At 41.4% G+C, this 12,758-nt stretch overlaps 1 long non-coding RNA gene across 1 annotated transcript in view; it reads left to right on the top strand.

Moving 5' to 3' along the window:
- LOC123362668 overlaps positions 1–7,837 on the top strand; it is a 31,013-nt gene extending 23,176 nt beyond the window's left edge. Inside the window, exon 3 of the long non-coding RNA XR_006576511.1 lies at positions 7,769–7,837. This is a non-coding gene — a long non-coding RNA (uncharacterized LOC123362668). The remainder of the gene's footprint in view (positions 1–7,768) is intronic.
- Positions 7,838–12,758: the final 4,921 nt, after the last annotated feature.

Raw genomic sequence — 12,758 nt, 5'->3', positions numbered from 1 at the left:
GCAGTGCCTCGTAGAAGCGGCATGTCTGGGGCTGGGCTCCGGAGCGTCCGTTTGCCGCTTTGATTTTTTGGTAGCCTTGTCTCAGGTCCTTGATTTTCACGCGGCACTGCGTTGCATCCTGGCTGTATCCTCTGAGTGCCATGGCTTTGGAGACCTTCTCGTAGGTCTTTGCATTCCGTTTTTTGGAGCGCAGCTCCGAAAGCACAGACTCATCGCCCCACACAGTGATCAGATTCAAGACTTCCCGGTCAGTCCATGCTGGGGCCCTCTTTCTACTCTGAGATTGCATGGACTCCTCTGCTGGAGAGCTCTGCATCGCTGCCGGTGCTGCTGAGCTCGCCCCGATGTCCAACCAGGAACTGAGATTCAAAATGGCCAGACAGGAAAAGGAATTCAAATTTTCCCCGGGCTTTTCCTGTATGGCTGATCAGAACATCTGAGCTCGGACTGCTGTCCAGAGCGTCAACACAGTGGTGCACTGTGGGATAGCTCCCGGAGCTACTAAGGTCGATTTCCGTCCACACATAGGCTAACTCGACATAGCCATGTCGAATTTAGCGCTACTCCCCTCGTCGGGGTGGAGTACCGAATTCGAACGAAAGAGCCCTCTAGGTCGAACTAATTAGCTTCCTGGTGTGGACGGTTGCACGGTTAAATCGAATTAACGCTGCTAAATTCGACATAAACTCCTAGTGTAGACCAGGCCTCAGAAATAAATGTAAACCTTTCGATAGTAATTTAGGTGACTCATTCACTTAGGGTTTAATTTAACTTGAGCTATCAGTACTTGCTCAATGGCAGTTCTTGCTATCCTACAGCTCAGCTAATATACTTGTATACTACCAATTCTGACAAGCACATACTCTCTTCTTTCTTCCCATCTGTCTCCTTAGTTTTTAGGGGGGGGGGGGAAGGTTAATGGAGCAGATTTTTTTGCTTTGGCAAGAGTTTTATTACAATGTATTTATTATTTAGATTGGGATAGCTTCTAGAGGCCTCAAAGGATTGAGGTTCCTTTGTGCTGGGCACTGTACACTGATAGAACAAAGAGATGGTCCCTACCCCAACAAGCTTGCAATCTATGAGATGGCTTCAGTAAACATATGGTAGGAGGTGGAGCACCAAAGGTAACAGTGAGACAAGTATGATCTGGGTAACAAGCAGCTTTCACAGCCCATCATCAGTAGTTCATGCTGGCTTGTTTGTGATGAGAAAATAAAACCTTGGGAGTGCTTGAGGAGGAAAAGAGTTGCCATGATTTAACCCTGGCTGTTGCCCATGACTGTAGATCTGGACAAAGTGAAAAGTGAACTGTGAGGTGGGTCAGCAGCATGTCAGTACAGCTGAAGAGCATTGATGCAATCAAGGTTGAATCTGAAATCATGTTTTACAACAAGCAGTTGGTTCTCAATATCTGCTATACTCACCAGGATGCCATCTAGCATTTTTTAATGTTATTGGTTTGTATTTAAACAATTTATGTTGGCCTGGTGATTTATAAGGTATAATTTCTTGAACTTGTCACTGGTTCATTGGACAAGAGGGAAAAAAACGACAAACTCAAAACAGGCCACCATAGACTATTTACCAGATAAGCCAAGGTGCTTTCCAAGCATTTTGGATATATCCACTCCTGAATACACCATAGTGGCATTAGGTACAGCAATAAAACAGATTTCCTTACGTTCCACTTACTTCAAAGGCAATGAGGTATTTTCCCTCCTCAGGAATGTGTTTCAGATAGTTTGGAGACATTTGTTTTAACTGATGAACTTATTTCAGATTGCTTTGAAAACAAGCTCTTTTCAATATTCATTGCTCTTAATATGGTCTGATGTATTTGGCAGAGTAGTTAGTTGCTTGGAATTGAGTTTAGAATTTCATAACAACTTGGATAAAATCGCTTAAACCATGTTATCTTTCTAAACATTTGATTAAATAAAGGGTATTTTACTAAATATAAAAAGATATACAGACATACCTCTGTGTTTGACCTGGAAAATGCTATACTGCTTCACTGACCAAGTGAATACAGTAATATGCATGGTTTACAGTAGGTAGTGTGATGGGGCAAGGCCAGATGGCTACAGTAAAGTAGTAAGGAACAGGTATGTTAGCCCCAGGCTAACCAAATCCCTAGTACCATGGTAACCAAATGGCAGTTGCTCCAGGTTAATCAAGACACCTGGGGCCAATTAAGATTTTTCTAGAAGGCAGTGGACATAGCTACATTGATTGGGCCACCTGAAGCCAATCAAGGGCTGGCTGGAACTAGTTAAAAGCCTCCCAGTTAGTCAGTGAGATTCACACGTGAGGAGCTTGGAGCAAGAGGCGCAAGGAGCTGAGAGTGAGAGAGTATACTGCTGGAGGATTGAGGTGTACAAGCATTATCAGACACCAGGAGGAAGGTCCTGTGGTGAGGCTAAAGAAGGTGTTTGGAGGAGGCCATGGGGAAGTAGCCCAGGGAATTGTAGCTGTCATGCAGCTGTTACAGGAGGCACTATAGACAGCTGCGATCTACAGGGCCCTGAGCTGGAACCCGGGGTAGAGGGCGGGCCTGGGTTCCCCCCAACCCCCCCCAACTCCTGATCAGACACAGGAGGAGTTGATCCAGACTGTGGGTTCCACCAAAGGGGAAGATCACTGAGGTGAGCAAATCCACCAACAAGCACAGGACCGACCAAGGTAGAGGATGAACTTTGTCACAGTAGCTGTAGCAGGGTGCTGGTGCAAAAGAACCTAATTAGCCCCTGCCCAGTCAGCTCCAATCAAGGGAAGAAGATTGGGGCTAATGGAAAAGGCCTGATGCCAGCCTGAGGACTGGCAACATCTGCTGGCCTGACAAGCCAGAGGCTATAAAGGCTGGGAGGGAGCCAGAAGGCAGGGGGCAGCCAGAGAGGTCAGTCAGGGAGGGAACTGGAGGCCTCCTAGCTGAAGGCTGACTCTGCCTGTAAAAGAGGTTGAAAAATCCTGTAAAGCTTGTAAATAGACACTGGTGGTGGGATAACTGTAGGTAAATAAAGACACAAGTGTTGCACAACCCTGAAGCCTCTCTGAGCCTTATTGGGGCAGCAAGCAGGCCCCAGGAAGAAGGACGGGTTGTGAACCCTGTTACAGTAGCCTACCTTGAAAAAGACTGTGCAAATCTATAATCCAATAAGCCTTCCCTCCCTTCCTCCCTATGACTGGAGAAGTGTTACCAGGCCACTTTACCTTGAATGAAATTGAACCCATTGAAATATGGGTTAACTACTTATGCTAAACAATCTGTTCCTTCTTATATTTAGCTGTAACACTGAGTAAGTTTCCCAGACCTGAAGAAGAGCTCTGTAAGCTCAAAAGTTTCTCTCTCTCACACACCCCAACAGATATTGTCCAATAAATATTACCTCATCCACCTTGTCTCTCTAAGACGGTGGTGGCCACATAACCATGAGGATAAAAGGTCAAATGTATTTAGCCATCCATAAATTTGACTTGCCCCTTGAAAAGACATGAATATGTATTTATTTATAAATATATATTTATGGAGGCAAGGGACGATAATGATGGGAGGAGTGAAGAGAAAAGCAAAGCTGGGCATGCACACTCATGCTCAAAGCCCCTTCCTTGTGCAGTAATGCTCTGTGACCTTTAAAGCTTTGCTGAAATGGTTTTACAGCTCTGCAGCAACATGGGGTATTTTCCTCCCTTACTGTTGACATTTTAGTGCAGGATCAGTGCCTTTTGGGTCATTTATTGGAACTGGCAGGCTGATGGGGGTAAGCAGCTAGAAGCAAGCAATGTCGCTTGGATGAAAGCAGTTAGACCAAGCTGCACACATGAAAGGCCTCGAGCACCGAGAAACCAGGGCCATCTGCAAAGCCAGCTCATGCTGTTAAATTCCTTCTCCAAAGAGCTTAAGACTAGCCTGCCACAATGGTGTAGAGTGGGGGGAGACAGTACATCATTGTGCAGATGGGCTGCGTGCAGGAGCCCCTTAGACCTTTATGGGGCCTCTTACATTGCTGTGATTTCTCTCCTCAAGTAGCCATTTCCTGAAGATTCCTTTTCTCCAGAGATCCTCTCCCTGCCAAGGGGACACTGAGGAGAGGGAGAAAAACAAAACAATAACAGCAACAGCTCTTGTCTTGAAAGAGAAAAAGGAGAGGTCTAGTCCAGTGGTTCTCAAACTTATTTTTCCACCCCCCGCAGACCACTTGAAAATTGCTGCGGGTCTTGGCGGACCACTTAATGATCATTCCAAATGTTGTTTGTACCGTTAGCTAACTATTGTAAAGTGCTTTGGATAAAAGCGCTATATAAAAATGTTATCATAATTAAAGGTTTTTTTGTTCTACAATTAAAAGCACACAACTAATTTTAATATCAGTAGTCTTATTTTTCTAATGCGATGGATGTGTCCTCTCGCCCCCACCACGGCAGCCCCCGAGCTGGGGCTGGGAAGGGTGTGGGGGGTCTCTCCCCCGCCACAGCAGCCACAGAGCTGAGGCTGGGGGTCTCTCCCCAGCAGCCACAGCCCTGGAGCTGGGGAAAGTCAGCTCTTTCTCTGGCCGCCACAGCCCTGCACATCCCAAATTCCACCCACCCCTCTTCTCACCCCACTTCCCCTCCCACCTACCCCCTATTCCCCCAAGGCCACCCCCTCACCTTACATGTGTGTCTTCTCCAGGGTCCAGGCACCTAATAAGTAGAGCCACGCCTGCATGGCTCCATTAATTAGGTGGGTGACCCTTCATTCTCTTTTGTGCAGCTGTCCAGGGGCACACCTTAGAGGGAACTATCTGCAGACCACCTGTATGGAGCTCATGGACCACTGGTGGTTCACGGACCACAGTTTGAGAACCTCTGGTCTAGGGGAAACTCCTGCTTCTTTGAGCGGTGTTTGAAAAGCAGTCAGTTCTCCAAGCCTCTCCACCTTCTGGCAGTCCCTCAAGAACATTCAGACAACTTTAAATAAATACATAAATAAATCAATTAATTAAATTAAAAACCAGGAGGCCCTCCATGCTGGAAGATGAGGCGGAATAGTCCAGTTTTAACAGATTGTGGAGCGCCAGGGTGGGAGAAAAAATATTCAATGGCTTCCTCATTGACTGACCTCTGTGCATCCTGACTTCCTGTCAGACAGCCTTTGGTCTCTACTGTCTCCACAGAAAGCCAGCCGGACCACTCCCCATACACTAGTCACTGAGCCGCATAATCTCTCACAGCTCATCAGCTGGTCCTAACTCCAGCTGTACTTGCCTTACTGCTGCATGATTCCAGAAACGTCCTGCCTCCACTTCCCACACATGTTGGCCTACTAGACCGCTAATTTGGTTCTAGATAAATTAGGGTATTTATCTTGTTGAAGGGGCAGCACAAGAGCACTGATGCCAGATGAACATTGTTCAAAGTAAATGATATTTTAAATGTACTATTATTTTATAGCAACCCAAAGATGTGCTAGGCTCTGTATAGAAATACATAAAGGACAAGTACTCTGTCCTAAATAACTCATTTTATTTCAGATGTGAAACAGCCAGGAAGTGATAATTTATAGGGGACACATTATTATATGCAAATCCTTGCAGGGTAGACAGGATATACTGTCATTTGCAATAGTGCAAAACTCCACTTTGACACCACAGTAAACTGCACTGGTGAAAAATCACAGTTTACCTATCTATCCTGTGGGTCTGCATGCAATAATTTGATAATTAACCCGGTTGTTATTAAAAAGTTCACATTTACCAACAGTTAGCTCACCACAATATGTGAGAAAGAACAGGGAAAAAAGCTGTTTCTTAGATTCTCAGATGTTGTGGTGGAGTAACTTAGTAAATATTGACTTTTTAAATACGCTGTGATAAATTGGAGGTTTCTTAAAGAAATGGTTCCATGGCTCAGGAGCAGGACATGTAATAAATGCCACAAAGCTTACAATTTTAAGTATGCAATTTGCATTCAATACGGTTGAGAAATATTTAATTTGTATACTAAAGATTCTATGCCAGACCAGCACAGCCACTGCAGTGGCTGGCCACCCGTAACTAGAATTGGGGCAAGAACCTGGTATAGACAAGATGTAGGGAGACTGAGTTCTACATAAAAGCTGAAGCAAGGCAGAATTGCTTAAAGACAGCTAGAGAGGAGTATGATTGAAGTTTTAAAAATGTGTATCTAAATATTTCACCAAACATAATACATAAAGCCATAGTTTTGATTTTTACTGAGGAAACACTTCACTCTTGCGGTTGTTTGAGCCACTATCCTTTGTCTTTAAAATTTTACTTTAATGCAGAAACAGAAGACACACAAATTAAACAAATTCTACAATCCTTTAAAGCTGATAAAGAGATTTAGACATTTACATGTAGTTGGATGAGTAGCAGCAAACAGGAAAAGTAATAGGATTTTTTATGAGACATTTAAAATATTTTCCAATAAAACTATGTAGAAAAATGTGTATTCTGTATAGCATTGTGGGGGGAGGGGGGCGCTGTTAATGAATAAATAACATGAACCAGAGCCAGCCAGTCTAATTTGCATAAATAGCCCCCTCTGTGAATGACTGAATTTTGCAAACAATGAAATGGCATCAAATATATTACTGACCAAAGTAATTCAGCTGCTAGAAATTCAGTTTTCTATCCTTAGGGGGGACTGCTGATGACAATCCCAAAGCTGATGTGTAACGTATGTGGGAAGTAAAGTACACCAATATCATTGTGAATGTTCAGATGCAAATTAGTATAGTTTGTTGATAGATTACCTAATTAATATATTAAACCTCTGAGCAAATGCCAGGCATTACTACTATTAGACTAGAAAATTATGTACCTGTAAAATTAATAAGGCTTTTTTAGTGCATTTGTATTTTATTTTTCATGTGCACACATCAAAGGTATTAAGTGTTCTGTGCTTGCTGACCTGTCTGTCACATCTAAGATAATATTCTGGAAGTATTTAAAAATCTTTGCTGACCCAGCTTCTTTCAGCACTTCCTTTTGCAAGTATGTATTTTTGATACTGTTGTTCCCTGAGGCCTCTTTTCCCCTCCCCCCTCTCTCTCTCCCCTTCACAAGTCTGGATGCACACAGGTAATTTCTTTTTTTCAGGGAATCATGAAACACATGGGGTATTAACTGATCATAAATATTCATAAACTATTAATGAATTCCAGATAAGTTCATGATTATTCATCATCCGTTCATGCTCTAGATTTTCAAATGAATTATTCATAAACTTTGTTTATGGCATGAACATCTTTAACTGGTTAATGACAAATCTTGGATGAATTTTTTTGAACTGTTCAGGACTGGCACATCCTTCATAATTAATTAAACCATACACTGCATTTCAGATTTATATGAGATGAACAGTTAAATCCAGAGGGGGGAAATAATTCAATTTGCAGTTGTTTGGTTTGGATTTGAGAGCCTACATGTTATTAGCTATAAACTGAAAATCATCCTACAGATTAAATATTAACCATTCCAGTATTAAATTGAACAAAGTTGGAATGAATATAAAAATACTATAAACAAGTATAGGGTCTTTTTAATTCTGCATTTCTCTCTGTTCAAGTGGAAGCTTCAAAACATGAAAAGTGAATGTATCCTTTTTAAAATAATATACCTAAGTAAAAAAATTGCAATGACATCTAAAAATAGCTGTATTTGTCTTTCTAGAAAGTACAGATTGTCAGAGAACGTGGTGTGCTCACACAGCATGCAAGGTTCTCTGCTTATATTAAATCTGGGTTATTCTATTTTATTTCCAGAGACCATCAGTCGTGATTTACTTCCAACACATATGAGGACAGCAGGAGGAGGAAAAAAGTGGTCCCCCCTACACACTATAAAGCTCCATATAAAACACACTATAACCTGAGAAAGGAAGGAATGCTTTAGCTACCTTAATACTAGGTAGTCTATTTCTTTGGATTAGGTCTGTTTGATATAAAATGGATAGAAATTATCTGACTGAACTGTAAAATTAATGATGAAAGAATGTAGACCATGAGTTGTGAATGTATCTGGTAATGAAAAGGATTAATTAGTTTCTGAATATTGCCGGAGTGAATTAGGCCCTCATCCTCCAAGACAATGGGCTTGGCAACACATCTAATTATTTTACTATTTTCCTTATTATCAACTATTAACAAGCCTTTCCTTAATGGACTATTTGTCAGCTCAGCTTTCCAGGTTCACTTCCTGTTTTGCCAGCCAAGTGGCTGATTAAATTCTCTCCCTTTTCCGCCCAAAATTATCTCCTGACTGAAACTGAGTCTACAAATTATTGTTTCTATTGTGTAAATCTTCAACTTTATACAGACTGGAGTATGTGGCTCAATTTAGCATTGTTTTTCTCTCTATAATCTTAAAAATATACAGAAAGTAGTTCCTTTAGAATTCTTTTAGCAGTCACTCAAGCCTCTTCTGTATTCTGTAAAATTCTGTAGAATTTTAACAGCAATGGTAATATTTTATGTTGAACATTTGAAGTTAATTGTTGGTGAGGAACTTTTTTTAGTTAGTGAAGCTAGATAATTTTACAACTTTTGAAAGAAAGAGCAGTATGGATAGAAGATGTGAATAGTGTTGTGACAACTATGCAAAAATAGCAAGGTGGTTAGTCCTAAAATGCTGAACAAAGGGAAATCAACCTGACTCTAAACCATGCTCTGATCTCTGTGGCTTGTATATTACTAGGTTTGGTCAATATTTACCCTGTATATCCTATGTCCTTTGCTATTAAATGTATTTCAAAAGGTGCCCAGACCTTGGACGGACACTTTTTGGTATGGAGTTTGCATAAAACGAAAACCAAAATAAATAATCCTATAATATTGATTACGTAAAGTAGTTATGCACAAAGTAATAAATGTATGATAGGTATGTTTGGCAGAAACATCACAGTTTATATCTCATATAATTACTGTAGACAATGTGATATATCAAGTTATAGGAAGAATATAACTAGAGAATTGCCATTAATAATCTGCTAATAGCAACTAGACACAGACTGGTAACTCCTGCAATCTTTACTACTCAGATGTTTACAGATCCCAACTACCTATAATTACCCACGTCAGAGCTACACAGAATATCCCTGCCTTGCAAACTTTGCCATTGCTACACACTCAAAGCTATAACTTTTCTCAATTCCATAATTATACCTTTCAATTTTAATCTTTCCCTCAAACCCACTTTATGATTGGTGAAATGTTACATAAAAGAAATCTAAAATCGCCCCCCGGGACTGTGAAAAATTCCTGATAGCCAGGTTAGAAATGTTATAGCGTTTACAAATTACACAGTATATTTAGAGGTTGGAATTATTGATGGTGCATTGTAAGGATGGGAAAAACAGGTTCAGGGAATCTAAATGCTTCCAAGAGGGAGGAATGTTTAAAGCCTGGTGAATGGAGGTAAACTGCTAATCATACTTCCTCTAAAGAGCAATTTACATAGCTACCTGGGTATGTAAAGCTAAGCTAGCACAATTAGAGGCCACTTTTGAAATGTGTGCCTCACCACCCAGAGAGACAAGGTAGGTCAGGTTATATCTTTTATTGGACCAACTTCTGTTGGTGAAAAAGACAAGAAGCTTTCAAGCTACACAGGGCTCTTCTTCAGGTCTGTGAACGGCTCTCAGAAGTATATAAGGAATGAGCTCACTCCCAGCTAACTACAGCTTGTGATGCTGTACTAGGATTCCTTGGGGTTCCTTTTATAATAGGATTTACAACATGGCAACACGAGATCCAGTCAAGGGTGAAATTTACCCCAGTGCAGAAAGCCAGCACAAGGCCTTCATGCACCACTTGAGTTCTATTTTGATGGATTAGGTAGAATTTAAGTGGTGCATAGGCCTGATGGCATGGGTCCCCTCTTCATAAGGGTCAATTTCACCCTAGGACAGTTGTGGTTAGCAGAATACACATTCCATACACCAGCCTCCCTCTTTAGAGGCCTAATCTAGTTCCCACTGAAGTCCATTGGAAGATTCCCATGGACTACAACAGGCATTGGACAGGCCCCAGAAGTCCTTACTTTATCTGAACTTTTCTTGTCTATTTTGACATGGAGGGAACAAAAGAGAAGGAAAAATAGCCAAGATCTTTGTTTAACGTAAGGCTTAATCCTGAAAACCCTTACTTCTGTGACTAAGGAATTCGCCCATGTTGTAAGGGTTTGCAGAAATAGTCTTTTGGCACATAAGCTCTTGAAAGAGGCTGTGCTTTTTTTTTAATTGTCTGTCATGCAAAGATTAGTAATCTATTTCCACATGCAGACATGGCTTCATTTCTGAAAGGTACTTTCTACATTGGATATTCATAGTACACTGTGCATGTAGACTGGTATGTAGGTAGGCAATTACCCATTATTTTGCATCTGACTGTTCTTGTATCCTGCAAATTTACACATGCAACTTTACACATCAGCAGTCCCATAAAACTCAGTGGGACATGCATGAGAGTTTATAGGACTGGGGTTTTAGACATTCATGTGTTTATAGTTTTCATCTAGATGGCTCTGTCTCTTACATATGCAAGTTCAGTGAAAAATGTAATTAGCAAGAACAGTCTACCTATGTATGGTAGAGACTGCTAAGAATGTTATGCTGCACTAAGGGATTTTGCAGGAGATCTGCAATATAGTCTCTCCATCCCCGCCCCACCAAAAATTAGGGCAATCCTGCAATACAGAGAAGAAAACAGTGGTCAAGAATTGCTACATGTACAGTGATTGTTAACTTGTATATTTTATTTAAAGGTCTCTTGTGAAGCTGGCTAGTTTCAAAGCCCTATGACAGTGCAAAGATGAAACAAAAATGATATTCAAAGCTTTTGTTAGCTTGCCTGTTGTACTAATGAGGCATTTTCAGTTTGGTAACATCCTGGCAATCTTGTTACCTAACTAGCAAATCAGAGATAATTAAACAAAACATGTCATTTTATTACTGGTTCATTATTGTTTCATAACATTTTTTATTCAAAATATTTTAAAAAAACCTCTAAAACCAATGTCATTCTAGCAGGGAACTGAATTTAATTCCTGCTTGAAATAAATTGGAAAAATTGTGTAACATTAGATGTGCATTGATTTCTAATCACATTTGTGAACCTTTGTTTTATTGAGGTCTGAAAATCTAATAAGTCTATGGTACATTAAGGAAAACACAAAGGGGAATCTTACTTTCACCATTTGTTTCGTGTATAAATGAAATTTAATACCTTCTAGGGAAAGTAGATTAAATTAAGCAAAGAAAAAAAAAGTTTGTCTCGTTTGTCTGGTACCACATACTAGAGGCTATTTTAGCTCAACCAAGGGAGAAAACTGTTGGAGAAAAGTTCTTAGAGTAAAAAAACGTACCACATAATATGCTCATTTCTGTATTATGCCTGACTATTGAGAAGAATTGAATTTTCTCCATCAAGCACAAATTTATGGATTATTTACTACAAACCGATTAAGTTTGCTTAGTTACTCTCTAGCATATGGACGTTAGCTGATCTGTAAAAAAACAATAGTTACTGCTTCACTGCACTCTGAAATGGGTGTGAAACACTCCTTTACTTGCCAGAAATAATCCAAACAATACAAATTCACCAGTAAATCATAAATAATATTCACTCTTCCATTAAGGGGAGGCATCCAATACTAAAAGATTTCATAATACCTGAGGATGGAGGAACCAGAGAATCTTTCTGATCCTTTTAAGAGAGACTCAGGCAGAACTTAATTATCAGTTATGCTCCCTATGAAAGAAATGTATTCCAGTGCAGAGGACTGGTGGAAGCCCTGTGCCTTACATAAGCCACTATTGGAGGGGAGCATGGTTTTGTGCCACCTCAACAAAAAAAAAAAAGGCATAGAGAGAAAAATTGTTGACTGGGGTAGGGAAGAAAGGAAAGAATATATAGCTAAGAGGATCCAGTGGCCCAAATCTCCTACACAGTGGTTCTGGATGGGCAGCAACCACTATTCTAATCCATAAACTGGAAAGACTGCACGACAACACCACAACCTCTTTTTAGATTAGGGGTGGGCAAACTCCATCCTGCCAACCAGGGCCGGCTCCAGACCCCAGCGCGCCAAGCGCATGCTTGGGGCGGCGTCCTGCGGGAGAGCGGCAGGCAGCTCCGGCAGACCTCCCGCAGACGTGCCTGCGGAGGGGCCGCTGGTCCCGCGGCTCCGGTGGAGCATCCACAGGTGTGCCTGCGGGAGGTCCACCGGAGCCGCGTGACCAGTGGACCTTCCGCAGGCACGTCTCTGAGAGGTCGACCGGTAGAGCGCCCCCCGTGGCATGCCGCCCTGCTTGGGGCGGCGGAAATCCTAGAGCCGCCCCTGCTGCCAACCACCCGTCCACATGGAATTCAAATTTCAATCAAATTCTGATTACTCCAAGTAGGGAATTCAATTCAAATGCAGAAAAAGCTCATTTTGCTCCAAATGTGTCCCTTGCCCCCTTTTGCACAAGGACAGACACCTTGGCCCAGTGAAGTCAATGGTAAAACTCCTACTGGTTTCAAAGGAGCCAGGATTGCACCCAAGAGATATATTTGCCCCCTTTTCTTCCTTCACAGAACTGTAATTCATGATAATTATACTGTGCATCATTCAATTTAAATGCGTTTAAAACAGACAAAGTGGGGTGGGAGAAAGGAATATTTAAACTGTAATGAGAACTGAGAGAAACATTCTTAGTGAAACCTCAAACCAGGCCCAACTTACTTGGTTTCAACTTTCATGAAGGAGCTGACT

Source organism: Mauremys mutica, chromosome 2 (genome assembly GCF_020497125.1).
Source record: "Mauremys mutica isolate MM-2020 ecotype Southern chromosome 2, ASM2049712v1, whole genome shotgun sequence".
Lineage (NCBI taxonomy): Eukaryota > Metazoa > Chordata > Testudines > Geoemydidae > Mauremys > Mauremys mutica.
This window is presented reverse-complemented; position numbering and strand designations above follow the sequence as displayed.